Source organism: Zonotrichia albicollis, chromosome 17 (assembly GCF_047830755.1).
Source record: "Zonotrichia albicollis isolate bZonAlb1 chromosome 17, bZonAlb1.hap1, whole genome shotgun sequence".
Lineage (NCBI taxonomy): Eukaryota > Metazoa > Chordata > Aves > Passeriformes > Passerellidae > Zonotrichia > Zonotrichia albicollis.
Genome location: NC_133835.1, coordinates 10,247,723 through 10,263,488, shown reverse-complemented (window position 1 = coordinate 10,263,488; position 15,766 = coordinate 10,247,723). Strand labels below are relative to the sequence as shown.

Genomic DNA, 15,766 nt, shown 5'->3' with positions numbered 1-15,766 from the left:
ATGCACTCATTCAAGGAGAGGTAAACTTTTAGCAGAGGTCTCACAATTCCTGCCTTTAGCATGAAAAACAAGTCAATGTGAAAATCATCCTGAACTGCTCCTCACTGAACTGAGGCTGCAGCAGACACTGAGCAACCCATTCCGTGGAAAGAGCTGAATCACTGAGATGTCCTGGTCACACAGTGGGGCTGGAAGCCCCCATATTGGTAAGGATTTTTGGAGGAGACATTATTGTCCCTGTGGTACCTTTATCTGTCACATGGAAGGATCATAATTCCTCATTCCTTGAGGCTGTCCAATACCAGCTCATGTGCATGGAGGGGAGACCCACGGAGCCCCAACTCCAACCCAGGGTCAAGCATCGTGTCTTGGCCACTGGGTGCACAGCAAGGAGTATTATAATTTTTCAAATTGGTCACCCCTTTCAGAGAATCCCTTCCCAGTTTTGTCAGCTGTCTTTTCCTCTGCAGGGCTGAGCCAGACCAAAGGAAAATCAGGATCATTCAAAGGGCAGAAGGATGCAGCTTGCCTCAGATGGTGCAGGCTTGGATTGCTGTCAAAGAACTGAATCTTCTGCAGAGATTAACAAGCTCCACAGGTGCAGGGGAAGAACAGGCTCTTCGAACACAGGAGAAGAAAAACACACAGTATGGAAAAATGCCCACTGCCTGACTCGCTACTGAAACTGTTAAACAGCTGCCAGTGGGTTTTCTGGAGGGAGGCTGGGAGATGCAAAGGTGTGGAAATAGAGAAAGCAGCGGCCGCCGGTGTCCCACAGGAAGGAGACGGCGGCCAGCGCTAGGAGATACAATCTGATCCTTTGTGTGTTCTGCAAGTTGCCTTGTTGGAATCAAAGACCGTAGAAAACCAGTTTGTGAAATAATGGTGGTGACAGAGCAGCACCTCCCCGTGTCAGGGCTGTTTCACAGAGTGGGGCTAATTCACCTTTTGTCTGCCTAATAGTACTGCAAAACCAGAATCCCTCTGAGCAGAGAGACTGAGCTATTTCATGCTGTAAACTCTTTGCAGGCAGCCTGACAACAGAACGGGCTCTGTAAAGCATTTCTGAGTAGCAATGAGCCTCAAATGGCACTTCCCAAAGCCTTTCTATCCCATGGAGAGCAAAAAATGTGGCAGGGAAATACCAGCTTCTCGTGGAAGGGGCGTAAATAGCTCTAAGTGGGTATGGCAGCAAAAGCAATGTGATAATATGAAGGAAGAGCTGCTGAGATTATCAGTTCCTGGCATTATATTCCCAAAACACTCCTGAAGCCTCACAGCTTCCATATGGCTCATCAGACACATACAATAACATGATCGCTCAGAACATTCAGTCCTATAGAAAGGAAACAAGAAACACAGACATGTCCCTGTGCTCCTGCACACACACAGCAGTGACACCAGGGCCTGGAACAAAAGGAACAGGAGCAAATTCTGTGTTGCAGTCAGCTTCCTCCAGGCCTCCTGGTCACAAGTTCATTGTGAACATCAAACCTTTGCAGAGTGTTTGTGTGCTGCTTCCACATAGGGTGCAGATCCTACAGAGTCAGCAGGCCCATCTACTCAGGTAACGCAATTTGGGCTCAATGGAGGCATGATTCAAACCCAAATTCTGGGGCATCCTGCAGGCCTCTACTGCAGACCAGGGGGCATCACCAAGAACTTCCACAGCTCCCTGATAGCCTGAAAAAAACCTGCCTATGAGCAAACAAGAGCAATTCTGCTGGAAAGAGTAAAACTGTACTAAAGTGACTCTGGGTGGCTCTGTGCAAACATAGCTGTTGTCACATCTTAGTGACATAAAAGCTGTGGATGTCCCACCTCTGGAAGTGTCCATGGCCAGGTTGGACAGGGCTTGAGCAACCTGGTCTGATGGGAGGTGTCCCTGCCCATGGCAGGGGTGGAACAAGATGATCTTTAAGATCCATTCCCACCCAAAGTTTTCTGTAATTCTGTGATTCCATGACAGCAGAATAGGGCCCCAAAGTCCTCATCCCTTTGCACTATCAGCAGAGCAAGGTTTTAAGAGAACAGAAGTTGTGATTAGTCGTGCTAGAAAAACTTGGCTGTTCCCCAAACCTTTCCTAGATGATGTCCTTGTGTGGCAAATCTGGCCCATCCCAGAGCTGCTGCAATCACAGTCTTCGCTGACTGTAGCATTTCATTTTCAGTATGAGGAAAGATCTGGCCTGTAGTGAGCTCCAGAAAAACTTCTCAGTCATGGCTGGTAACCATGAAAACTCCATCCCCAGCCTACTGAGGCTTAAAAAGATGCAATTTCAGTTTCTGTGATTCTCTTCCAAGACTGATAAGCCAGCAACAGTATTTCTTGTTTCTCAGTCATCTGTTCTTCAGTTTTCAGAAACTATTTCAGTTCTACAAACTGGCCTGCCATCTTTTTCCTTCTATGAGACTTTAGAAAAAGGATGAATCACCCTTTTTAACATTACTTTTCCAAGTGGAGGGTCTCCTTCATAAAGTTACTTACTGCTAATATCCATTGCACTGTTCCTTCTGTGGTACCTCCTATTTCTTTGATGCTTCCTCTTTCCTCACCAAGGGGTTTGTTTATTTTTTTTATAAGCAAAGCCTAATTCTTGCTTTTCTTCTTCAAGCTCCTCAACCAAGCTCCTTGAGGAGTAAAGTAGGCATACAGAAAGTTAATGAGAAATTCTCCCTCTATCCCTGAGGACTGAAGAGGGGATAATTTAGGTAGTGTTTGGAACCAGCTCCGACCCTTTTAAGACTATTCAGCTTTGCTGCAGGAGGAGGAGGATCCAACTGTCCTACATTTTACTTGTGGATGCTACCATTGCTAACAGAGAATGGCTTTTCTTCCATGGGTTTTTTTTCCCCATGGCTTTTCTTCCATGGCTCTGCCATGTCTGAGCAGAGTGGGCAGAGCAGGAGCTGCAGTGCTGAGCATATAGCCCCGTGCCAGCACCCAGCAGCTCCTGACAATGTGTTAATTTCCATCACTTCCCTCCACTGGACACCCCGAAAGCTGCTGACTGGCTATGGCACCTTCCTCTGGATGTGATCACCTCATCATCTCCTAATTAGCCAGATCAGCTTTCCTCCTCATCAGGAGCAGCCACGGAAAGCCTTCTCCCTCTTCCCAGGATGGGCTCTCCCCCCCGCTCTGCTCTGCCGCGCTTCACCCTGGGAAATGTTTTGTGATACTTTGGATCCCTTGTAAACCGTATTCTTCCATTTGGGCAGTCTTTCAACTCCATGAAAGTTACACGTTGTTTTCATTTCTTCTCAAGTACCTCAGGTCAAAGAAAGACCTGTGTCACAGTGGCTCTAAAAGCCTAATAAAGTCTTTCATCCAGAGACCTGCTTGCTGGCGCAAAGTCAGGGAAAACAAACTAAGTCATCGAGTGTTGTTCAAACTGTCAGATCCTTTTCAGCATGCTCTTCCTGCCAGCCTGTTCGTGTGCGTTTGGGGGCTGGGATGGGGAGGAAGGGAAGGGGGGAAAAAATTCCTGATGGCAGAAAGCCCATGGAACAACTGGCACCTTTCCAAAGCAGCCTCCCCCCGGCCCCCAGCCCGCCTTCATGGGCACAGGCGTCTGCCAATCTGTTCTGCACACACACACACACACACACACACACTGCACAACACAAGCAACAAAATGACTTTCCAACAACTTTGCTCACAAGTGCCACTCTACCCCAACTTTGGCACCTTGAGCTTTCTCCTCACCCCCGCCTCTCCGGGCTCTGCCTCCCAACGAGCTGGACAGGTTCCAGTGTTTAAAAGCCCATTTAACCACTCCCTTTTGTTTAGAAATACTAAGCCTTGATCTGATTTTATCGACCCTGCCGTGCCAAGAGGAGGAGGATGCTGAGGGTTTCTGAGGATCCTGCAATGAGCTGGAAGGCTCCACGAGCCCTTCAAGAAGGGCTTTGCCCACTTTGCAGCAGCCCTTGTGCTATTGTGGAGCCCCAGAAGGAGAGAGTGTACCATTTATGGGACCACACAGGACGGCTACCACTCTTGCTGTTGTGCACATTTCTCCCTTTGAAAAGTCCATTATTGGCACTGAGGAGACGAAATTCAGCTCTGTGCTTGGCTGGCACTGTCTTTTGATGGTTAAATAGCTTTCTTTACACTCTTCACCTTGTTCAGTGCTGCTATGCCCAGGAAAATCAGAGCAGCAGGGGAGTGAGGCGAAGATGCACGAACAGGACCTCTGCTCTGATTGTCAATTGTAATCTTCCTGGGTATTGTTAGGAGACATCTTTCTGCACTTGATAAACCCAGCATGATTACATGAAACATATCCTTTTAAAATATATTTCACTTTTTCATAAAGCAGGTAAAGCCAACTGCATTTAGAGCTAATTTCAATCCCTTTGTACAGTGTAGCATTTGGATGCCCTCTTAAGGATGCTGGGTTTGAAAGTTTGTCTTTTCTCATAACCCCAGAGAAGCTCTTAGAAGGGTTGTCAGATTACAAGTGAGACACAACCAGAGAGCTCTGGAGTAACAGGATACCCTTCCCAAAAATACATCTCCATTTCCCACATGATTATTTCTTTGAGAAAGAACACACATTCTGTGGAAAGGTGCAACCACAGACTGACCACTGACATCACCAGCCACATTTTGGTTCAATTCTTCATCTCCATCATCCCACCAATTCTGTGCTGTGGCTCATCAGGGCACTGCTAAACAGGGGGAGGAATTTAAACATCCACAGAGCTGCTATAAATTTGAATGAATACGAATAGTTTCTCATCTATGGCAATTTGCACCAATCAAGGCTGTACCTTCATGTATCCGGCAATCTGGAGGAAAGAGTCTGCCTCCTGCCAGGCAGTTACTGACACATTTTTAGCTTCCCTGCGCTGGCTCTGCCCTCCTCTACTTTTCATTTCCCACCAAAGAGAAAACATAAAGGAAGTGATGATGAACAGGCAGCTGTGGTCAACAGAAGAAGTAGCATGATCGAGAGAGATCCTATCTAAAAAGTTCACACAGGAACAGCCTCGCTGGCATTGAGAACAGCAGAGCCTGGAACAATATCACTGAAAAACAAATTACACACAGGCACTATCCAAGTCCAAACCAGTCAGATATTTTTGATATCCTGCAGCTTCAAAGGGGATAACAGGCAGTTGAGTGCTAGTGCTGAAGATCACGTTAGCCCCACTGGATTATTCAGGTCATGCTAAACAGCAAATTCAGTGGATTAAAAGAGTTCTCATTCCTGCTGTGCACTTTTAACAGTCTGCGAGTTACACAGAGGGCTGAGGATGCTGTGTACGTCGCACGTCTTGTGTAGCACTTTATAGTCAGACAAGCTCAGCAAGGGGCATCTGCCTTCCTAAAAATTGCCATTGACCCACTCCTGTTCAGGAACACTGAGAAACCAATGGACTCACCCAGCAGCTATGTGAAAATCTCTTTGCCAAGCCATGCAGAACTCACTTTTGTGTCTGCAGTGCATCGGCGCTGTATTACCATGACAAAACCAAATTGCCAGCATTGAGGACAGTCTTTGCTAACACAACAGCCCTTCTCTGGTAATAAACTCGTGCGCACAAATGACGGCACAATGAGGGGATGTGGAACCGCTAGAGGATCTCTGGGGTAGCAGCCAACAGCTTTTCAGCCTTTTTCTTGTCTGACCCCAGTCATTCTCCATGCAGGCGTTAGTGTAAAGTTCAGCAGCACAAAGCTTGGCCAACATCGGGGCAGTGTCATTGTCTCACATTAATGTACAATTCCTGCAATTGCCGCAGAGCAAAAGGCAGCATGGCCCCAGTTGTCACTGCCAAAACGTTTTGGGGGTTCTGCTGTGTCTAGCACTATCCTTGCTCTCATTATGGGCCAGTGAAGTCATGAGTGTTTCTACAGAATGTCCAAAATCTGTGTGATACCAACCCCACCAATACTGAAACCACCCACAGCAATTAAGGCTGTATTTCAGAGGTCAATTACAAGGCTTTTGTAATCATTACAAATGGGATGTACTCAGACAGGCAGGAAGAGAAGCATCCAGGTCTGACCCAGCTCCTACCACCTTCTCCGCACCTCCCAGCCCAGCACAACAGACAGAGCACCCCAGGACCATTCTGTGGTGACCATTGCTCACTTGAAAAAGCAAATCCTTCAATGGGTGAGTGAGCAAATGGCAAATAAATTAAAAGGCATACTTCTGCCTGATTTTTCAAAATGCCTTCTGCTGAGGTGGAGTCTCTTATGTCTATCAGAGTTATGAACTGTGAAGATCTCTTCCTTCAGGGGGAGCAGCAATGGGGTTTGCCCTCTCCTCCACTGCCCATGCTGGAAAATACTAGGAATTAAATATCATTGAGACTTCTACCTCTGTCAAAACTGGGAGAGATTAGCTGACAGGCTTAAAAAAATATTATGGAAACTGGTAGACAGAGACACCTACACACTGCTTCATATGGCACAGAACTGCTTTTCCAAAAAAAAATGGTCTAAAAATGAAAATGGTCAGTCCCTGAGCAGGTCAAGACATGGATACAAGCTTGTTGGTAGGGGCTGATGGATTCCTTGTGGAGGCAGAGAGCTCTCCTGAGATTCAATGAACGATATAAGAGAAGGATTTGGTTTAGAGTATAACGCTAAGTTGCGCACAAGGGTTTCGGAAGAGAATTATTCCCAAGACTAAACTCAATCTATAGTTTCACAGAACAACTTTGACCTCACAATCAGCATATTATGGCCTTGCACCCAAATCTATAAGCTGAACTAGCCTTTTTTCCACCCATAAAGACCATCTTACTGGTGTTTTAAGAGAGAAGAGAACAAAATTTTAACAGACACTGAGCTCCCACAGAGGGCATCTCAAGGGTAGGAGAAGGCAAAGCCAAACATTCATCACCAGCAGATCAGGGAGCAGATGGAAAAACCACAGAAAGAGGTTGCACTGAGTTTGCTGTTTCTTTAAGTCGCTGATGGATTCACACATGATGCAACTAGACACAACACAGCACTTGCATCTTCCTGCATCAGTGATTCTGCAGACATAGATCTTCCCACCCTCCTTTTCCCCCTTCCAAGGCCCAGATGTAATTTTTGTCTGCAACTGGATACAATCACTTTCTGCACATAAGCACAGCAAAACAAAACATCCCATTTTCAGTTCACGGAGCTGCCATGGCAGAAATAAATATTATTTTGTTTGTTGGGGTGTTCTTTCTGGTCACTGTTGTTTTGTTTTCCAAAAATCATTGTTCTGCAGAACTATTTAACACAACACATTGCTCCTAATTTGAGACTTTGCAGTTAGCTGAATAGTAGTTGGGTTCTCAGTGAAGAAGCCAGTTCTTCCAAGCCAAACCCAAATTTCTCTGAAATCTCAACCTTCAGACAACTTCCTTAATTGAAAAACCTGAGACAAGCACTCTTCCCATTTCAGCAGGAAATGACACAACACAAATCTCTGCAGCACTGCCATGATTTGCAAGCAGAAGGTGGGTGGCACCTTTGGGTTTGCCCCTCTGCTTGGAGCATGCCATGGCTGAGGGAGGGCTGCTGGACACATTCCTTGTTCCCTGAACTCTGTTTGCAATTGGCATCTGAATTTCTTGAGAGACATAGAAGCAACCGGCTGCCTGATATCCCAGGAGTTTAGGATAAAACTGAGAGCAGAGCAGCAGCCTCACACCCACCACCACTGGGGCTGTATTTTCAGAAGCACATTGCTTGATGTTGCTGCTTCCAGGAAGGAGATGGGTCCTTCTTGGGAGAGAAACCTGCTTAAGTTAGGGCTTTATGGTCCTGGCTTAAGCACATGGAAAGGAGTCTGAACTCTGTTTGCAGGGGGCAGCTTCAGGAATTAGCCTCTGTTTTCCCCTACTCTCTCCCTTCCCACTTCAATTGCCTGATCTGGTGGTAATTTTCCTCTCTCTGGTGCCTCCCTACCCATCCTTTCCTTCTCTCTTCCCACCCTGTCAGCCAATGACAAAAATAGAGATGAGAAGAGACACAATTGCATAAAAGAGGGGATTTTTCCATCTCTAATCGCAGAGGGGGATTGGTTTGCGCTCTGCCTCGCCACGAAAGCTTTGCAGGTTGGGCAGGTAAGATTTGAAGGGAGGCTGTGTGATGCATCGAGCTGAGCTGGCCCTTGACCTCCAGCTCCCTGCCTGCTCTGCCTCCAGCTTTAGTGGAGGCACCAGGCGTGAAATGGCACCAGCAGCGCTGCTTGGTGCTTTTCTGAGCAGCCTTTGAGAGGAGGGAGCAGCCATCTCAAATGTGCTCTGTCCGTGCTGTGCGCATCCTCCTGGGCACACCTGGGGAGGAACATTGCTCTGGGTTTGCAGCATCAACACAAAAAGCACTTTTCTGTGCACACACTGGCTCCGTGGCTCAGCAGATATAATGCTGTTGTACCCCAAGATCAGCTTCCATCTAAAAAACCTCAGTTACTGCTAATTTAAGAATGAATTAAAAAGAAAAATGAATCATGCTTACCTTTCTTTTTGGTGGGTTAAGCTTGGGTGGTTTCTTGTTCCTCAAGAGCACTGGACTTTTTGTAGCTAAGGAAAAAAAGGAAAATACTGTAAGAACAAATCAAAAGAAAAAAAATTATATCAGTATACCATTTTTTAAAGCTCTATAGGCTTTATTTTTATCTTTGCATAGTATTAGAGCTGATTAAATTTTGCAAAAAAATATTCTCCATAGGTGTATCCTCATTTTTGTTGGACAACATCAGTTCTTTGATCTTTATTCAATTGGAGAACTGTTCTTTTCCTTCCAGCTCTTTGCTTTCTTGCCTTTTGCCACATTTGAAACTGAGGCTGGCCCAAACCTGCTCCAAGACATCTCATCATTTTCACCAGGGCAGTTTAACACCAAATTCAGGATATTTTTCTGCTCCCCAAGAGAACAATTAAAACAATACCAAGTTAACAAAGAATGAATTTCAGGTACCATCAGCACAACCTGAAAGACGATCCCCCATACAAACCAGGGCAATTTAATGCATTTCCACCAGCACCATGGCAAACTGCTCAACCATTTCTGAATGCAGAGCTGGGTCCTCTGACCAACATTGCCTTGCCCGTGCGAGCAGGGGCTCATTGCCTTTTTTTTTACCTCCATTTTCAAGATTTCCAAGAGGAACAATCTTGTCCTTCACCTCCATAGTCACTTGTACCAGCACAAACCACAGGAAAGCCCCAAAAGGAGATGCAAAGCCATGGCACTACTGGCCTAAGGGACAGCTCACCATGCTCAATGTTTGACTGTATATTCCCCATACAAAAATAATTGATCATGTCTTTTCCATAGACCACAAACAGCTCTCAAAATTACCCACGAGGAAGTAGACTCCATTCAGAGATTTGGATCAACAAAATATGAGCACAAAAATAAAATCATTCCCATTATGATATTCTTTTAATAAACGCTCCTCAGTACGGCTACAGGAAGGATTTTCTCTAGTGTACTTTGGTCTGGACTTCTTAAACACGTTTGAGAAATTTCCCCAAACAATTTTTGTAGAGAAATGGATCTATCAAGATTAAAAATTTCCCCTGGAAATTCACTGTCAATATTTTTTTAACCTACTTTTCTTCCTCACTCCCTCCCCAGGAGCTCTTTGTCTCACATCAGTGCTCTGCCACTCTTGGATCCTATGAGTCCTTCTGCCTCGATGCTTCTTGGGATAAAATGATCTTTCCCAAGAGCTCTGATAGGCTGCTTTAAATCAGCTCTTTCTTGATTCATGCATTTCACAATTCTCTCTCCTCTCCATTCTTGCAGCTATAATTACTGGTGAATTTAAATTTTATTTTAAAAAAGCAAACAAACTAAACCAAATACAAAACAACAAAAACCAAGCCACAAAAAAACAAACAAAATACCCACTAAAAGACATCCTAAACCTCTCTTCCTCCCAAAATATCCATCTTTTCATGCCGGAAATGACCCCCACTGAGCTGTGCTCAGGATGGCAGCAGGGCTGCCCGAGCCAGATGGAAGCTGCTGAAGACCTTGGAGATCAAGCCACCAGCCTTCAATCTTGACATTTGGTCGTGGGTGGCAGATTTTTTTCCTTTCACACTTAAAAATGTTGCAAACCACAGTAGTTCTCTTTGATGGGGAGCTGGAGGCTGATTAACCTTATCTTCTTCTGTGCAGATGCAGATGTTGAGACAAAATTTCCTACCCACTCTGGCCAGAACTGGTGCTTGGACCATTGCCCAAATCAAAATCTGACATCCTGAGCCCTACACCATCTAGAGATGTCTAATGGGGTTTTGGTGCCATTCAGGACATGGGAATCAGGGGTAAATAAAGTTTGCCCCTTTCTGTGCTGCCCTGAGAACAAGCCCTGATCATCCCCACATTTTTAGCATCATTACAGAACATTTTTCTAATGGGCCAAGAAAATGAGCCCTGTTTTCCAGTTATGGTCCCCCCAGGACACGATGCTGAACCAGCAGGACCTTTCACATCACAGGTGGCAGGAGATGGGACAATGCACCTCCTTTTTATTTTTTTTAATAAGGAGGATCCTTCTGGTTCTGCTTTCATTAAACCATGTGCCTGCACTGCAAGCTCAAAATGACACTTTTGAATAATTTAAGATAACGATAATAGAAACATTAAAAAAAATCTCTCATAGAGACCAAACCCAATTCCTCTCGCAGCTTCTGAATTAGTTTCTCACTTGTAGCCATTTCTGCTCCATCTGAAGAGCTATTAAAAAAAAAAAGTCACGATAGATATTAGGAAATTACTAATGCTTTTTTGAAAGCACCTACTGCTTAATCTTCTGCAGGACTATTTCTGGATTCCTGTGCAGCTTTCATCTTTACCCTGAGTGTTTTACAAGGCACCTCGCACGCGCACAGCCCAAGTCCAAAGAGGATGGGTTGTTTTTGCGCATTTTCCCTGCAGCTGTTTTCTTCCACTGGAGATGATGCCTTGCTGGGTCAGGACTGTTTTTGGTTTTTTTTTTTTTTAATTTGCTTTAAGGGATGAGCTTTATTTACCAGACAACATTAACCATTTGGATTTCCCAGCTCCAAAATTCCTTGCAGGCACTCTGAATATATTAGGGTGGTTTGTTTTTTGGCTTTTTTTTTTTTCCCTTGCTTTTAAATTCTATTTTTAAATCCCATAATGCTGGGATTGACACAACTGGGGACTTTGCTGATTTTTTCATCTCTTTTCTTTCAGGGAGGTAGAAACACAAACTACTCCTAAAACACCAGGCTCAGGACATCATCATTTTTTCCCCAGCAACATCTGGAATATTAAGAGACTGGAGTGGGATTGGAGCTGCGTTGGCTGAACCAATCTCCAGCAGGAGCCTCCCCCTGCTCGCGCGAAGGGAGAAGCAGCCGGAACGTGAGGAGCGGCAGCCGCACTCACCGCTCCGTGACTCCAGCTCCATGCCTGCGCTTCTCCATTGATTTATGGGGCAGCTCGTTTCCAGATCCACCTCCTTCAGGAGGAGGAACTTCAACTCGATGTGGATAATAGGGTCCTATAGCCCTTAAAGCACTCGCTGCTTCTTCCTGGGGTGGGGAGGGGAGGGTTACGGCAGAGAGAGAAATATTCCTCCTCCCTTTGAACGGGTCTGGAAATGAAGCGAGGGAGCTGATGCATTTTTAATTTAAATAAAATAAAATGGAAAATGTGAAGCTCATAACCCAAAGCAGAGCTTGGGCTGTGGAGGAGGAGATCCCTCACCCCGTTCCTGCCGTGAAAGCCACACAATGGAAGACGCGCTCGCCTTCCGCCCATTCAATCTCTGCCTTACATCTCTATATCTATACACACATGCCCCACAAAGACATATTTTCTACGTTAAGCCTATGGATTACTGGCTCAGGCCCTCACAAAAAAAAAAAAAAAAAAAAAAAAAAAAAAAAATTAAAAAAAAAATGTTTCCAAGGCAACGAGCCAGGGGTTGCTATGGCATCTCGGAGCGAGCAGCTGGGCCAATCCCGCTCCCTTCGAGCTGGGAAGGCGCAAAGCCTCTAAATTTAATGTCAGTGCAGAGAGGAAGGGAAGCTGTTGAGGCATGCATGATGCTGAGCGTGCGCTTGCTAAATGCGGACAACATGGCCCCCATGATTAGGACCAGCACACTAATGAATATTCATTGGGCTGATTAAAGCAAAGTCAATTAACTACTTGACTGCTTGATTTTTTGCTGGATTTTAGTCGTCTCTTTTAACCATTTTGCCACTGGGGATGCTCTCGTTCTCCTCTTCATCTCCCTCTTTCCTCCTCTATATTTCCTTCACTGGCAATTAAGGTTCAGATTTTTTTTTCCCTTGTCTTTATTCTTTTTACTGATAATAACCCATCCTCCTCATATTTTACGGCTCACTTTATCTCACCAATAAATCATATTCTTCTAGGGTCACTGTCTTCCACTACAGTTGCAGGTAAAGTAGAAGGTCACAGTTTTCCATCAAATTTTAAAATCTTACATGCGATTTGATTCCAAATCTGCAGCTAAGCAATAATGCTGATTTTCTACTTCACAGTGGGATTTCCCCCCATCACCACAGCCCTTTGTTTTATAACACAGGGGGTTGCTGTGATCCAGGTCAAGGGCTGCAGAATTCTTTTTTATTTTGATTTGTTAGGTCCGAATTCCTTCAGACAGACAACTCAGACTGAATGTTCTAGGAAACCTAAAGGGATCCTAAAATAAAACAACAATTCATTAAAGATGGTTTTCAATTTAGAGAGATGTCTCTCCCAGTGCAGTAGTGATGTAATAAGACTGTGAAGAGGACTGCATATTTTATAAAGATCATTTTTCAGAATGTGCCTGAAAATTAAAACATGTGATTAAATTAAAAATAAATGAAAAATTGTTGGTTAAAAAAAAAAATTGTCCACATTTGTGAATCCAGCCCTTACAACCTAGCCTGGGAAAATACATAAATTTTCACCATGTTCTTTGGCTTGTTCTGAAAACTCTCTCAGATTCCTGTATTATGTATACAGGGAAAGATGCATTTACATGACAGTTATGACTCTCCTGGAATGGAGTTATTAATAGTTTGAAGTAAAAGATCTGATGGAAAGCTTGGAAAACCTGACCATAATCACCCAGCATTTGGGTTCTCGCCTTTGTCAGCAGCTGAAGGAAAAACACACAGCAAAAGGCAGAGTGTACAGCGGGGTAGGGACAACACTGATTTCAATATTGTTTGTTGAATTCAGCTACATGTGAGCAAAAAAACAGAGAAAAAATACCAAGAGGAATAAAATGAGAGGATAACTCTGTGGGGGAAGTTTGCATTTTTTGTAAGTGCAAACGAAAAAATGTTCCATTCTATTAACTCCATGGATGCACTGGTTTCTCTATTATTTTTCAGGAATGATGCATATATTTACACTGGTTTTTAGATACACAGTTATAAAAACAGACAGTTGCTTCTCCACCAAAACACAGGAACCAGGGAACGACAGCGCTTCCCTACACAAATTGTATTTTGGGAGCGCGATGTGTCGCTTCCCCGCAAACCCGCCGCGTGTCCACCGTCATTAACACCATTATCCCAACTTTTAATCTGCTCATCTGCAGCCCAAGATTCAGCCCTGTTTGGGCTCAGGGAGTCACCTCGGCCGGGTGGGGAGCGCTGCTGCAAGGATGAAATCACAGGCACGAGCCGGAGCGCGCGTCCCCGGATTGCCGAGATGACGCCCTTCTTTGCAGAGCTTTATGTTCCTGCCATCAAATCCAGGAATCTGCATAGCAACACTCAGCTCCACGTTGCATCCACCCAAATCTGAAGAAAAACCCCCAACAAATAATTACCCATTTACAAATTAAGAGAGCAGCAAAAGAAAAGGAAGGGGAGCGTGTTGAGCTGCCACGTTCAATTTAAAGAAATATAGACTGGGGGCTCTGTTTCAAAATAACATTTTTTCATCCCTGTGCAGTGGAAATTTCTTCACAGGGGGCAATGTGCAAGCATAGATGTACATGCACACAAAGAGAAGTGGAGTAATTCCATTCTCACAAAAAATTTAGAGAATTGGATTCAAATCCTATGTAGGTCACAAATGAAATGTAGTCAGCAACCTACAACACAGGGAAAAAATGAAAGAAAAAGACAAAATCCCAGCCCAGTGCCACACAACTCAGCAGTCTGCAATTCCTGGTCATGAGAGGCCACAGCATTAGCCAGGCAGGGTGTTGCAGGTCAGGATTAAGACGCATTAACAAATTCATGTGGAGGAAGCTGGCCCAGCACCTGCCCACAATTTGCCAATTTACTTTGTCCCCTTTCCATGTGAATCAAATTCTCTTTTTCTACTTGGAGGATGATTTTTTTTTTTTTAATAATGTTATACTGGGTAAAATGTACATCCCTAAGCTGTGAAAAGAATTTTAACTTGAAATCTCTATATCTATATACAAGAGCAAGAGCAACATAAATATTGTACTTATATTGTGAATGATACCAACGTAAAAATGCTCAAAGACATATATGTGAATATTCACACACACATACAGGGAAATGACAGTAAACTGCAAGTATTCTGGTTCTAAGATACATTGCAAATTCAGTAAACTATTAAAAAAACTTCCCCACAAAAATACAAACCGAAAATCTACATCTGCACAATGGAAAATATTCTGAGTGCAAACCCATTGCGGGAGCAGTAAATTCAGGGTTAAGTCTCTGGATTCCTGTCTGATACTCTCAGCCTTTCATCATGTCTCTATGAATTTTTATTTCTGTACTCTGGGGTAAATTAAGGCTGATGGTGTCAATACGGGGTTTTGAGTCCGATTTCAACATTTCTCATGTTTCGCCTTTTTAACTCAGACCCTTTAAGTTTGGGTTTTTCAACAATTTAGGAGGGAGGCTTGGGGTTTTTCTAATCCTCTTTCAAAATGCCATATTTTCCAGGAGGCTATTCCCCACCAAACATTGTGTCAGGGCAGTACCATTTTCCCAGGCAGAGCAAATTCCTCCATCCTGGAAAGCTGATGCTGAATGAACCCCGAGAGCAAGAGCACCCCGAGGCTGCTGAGACCCTGAACTCCTACATCTCCCTGCTCCTGCAAAAAAAAAAGAGCCCCCCCAGAACCCTCCAGGACAAGCCTGATGCGTTTGAGATTAAGAACGTGCTGTGTCTGGGATTAAAGCAGAACACGTTTGCAGCCCTCGCAGTGCTAACCAACCAGAGGAGTTATCTAATACAGGATTCATGTGATTGCTTGAATAATATTGCAGGAGACGCGCGTCCCTTCCTCCCTGCGTGCACAGCCCTCCATGCAGGCACACACATGGTATTTCTAATAGGATCTCTTCCCTCTCTCTCTCTCTCTCTCCCCCGCTTTCACAATCTGTCGCTCTCCAATCTGCCCACTCTGCTCTATTTTCCCATCCAATATTCCCCCTCTAACACCTTCCCCTCCTCTTCAGCCCCCACCCTTGCTCCTTCTCCCCCTCCTCCAGGCTCTGGAGGAGCCGCCTTAGCCCTGGTGCTGAGTTTTGGGTCTCTGGACATTCAATGCATCTAGCAGAGTGATTAAAAAGAGGCAATAAGGGAAAAAGCAATTTCTCCCCTACTACTAGCATGTAAATAACGCGGTAAATAATGAACTCCTCTAAAATTTGGTGACTAATTTTTTTTTTTTTTTTTGGCTGGACAATGTTATTAATACTTTATCAATACTTTATCTCACTTGGTGCTATTTTATTAGAAACTTTACTAACAAGTTCACCATTGCTGCATCCTCTTTGTGGAGGGGAAACAGCAGCAGAGGGAAGGGGAAGGCTC

General features: G+C 44.5%; 1 long non-coding RNA gene across 3 annotated transcripts in view; it reads right to left on the bottom strand.

Annotated features, from left to right (window-relative positions):
• LOC106629496 (uncharacterized) overlaps positions 1-15,766 on the bottom strand; it is a 189,201-nt gene that overhangs the window by 131,091 nt on the left and 42,344 nt on the right. For 2 of the 3 annotated variants that reach the window (XR_012583004.1, XR_012583002.1), the window contains one exon: positions 8,462-8,526. This is a non-coding gene — a long non-coding RNA (uncharacterized LOC106629496). Of the gene's footprint in view, positions 1-8,461; positions 8,527-11,374; positions 11,824-15,766 lie in introns of those variants that run through there. The other variant, XR_012583003.1, reaches the window with a different exon arrangement.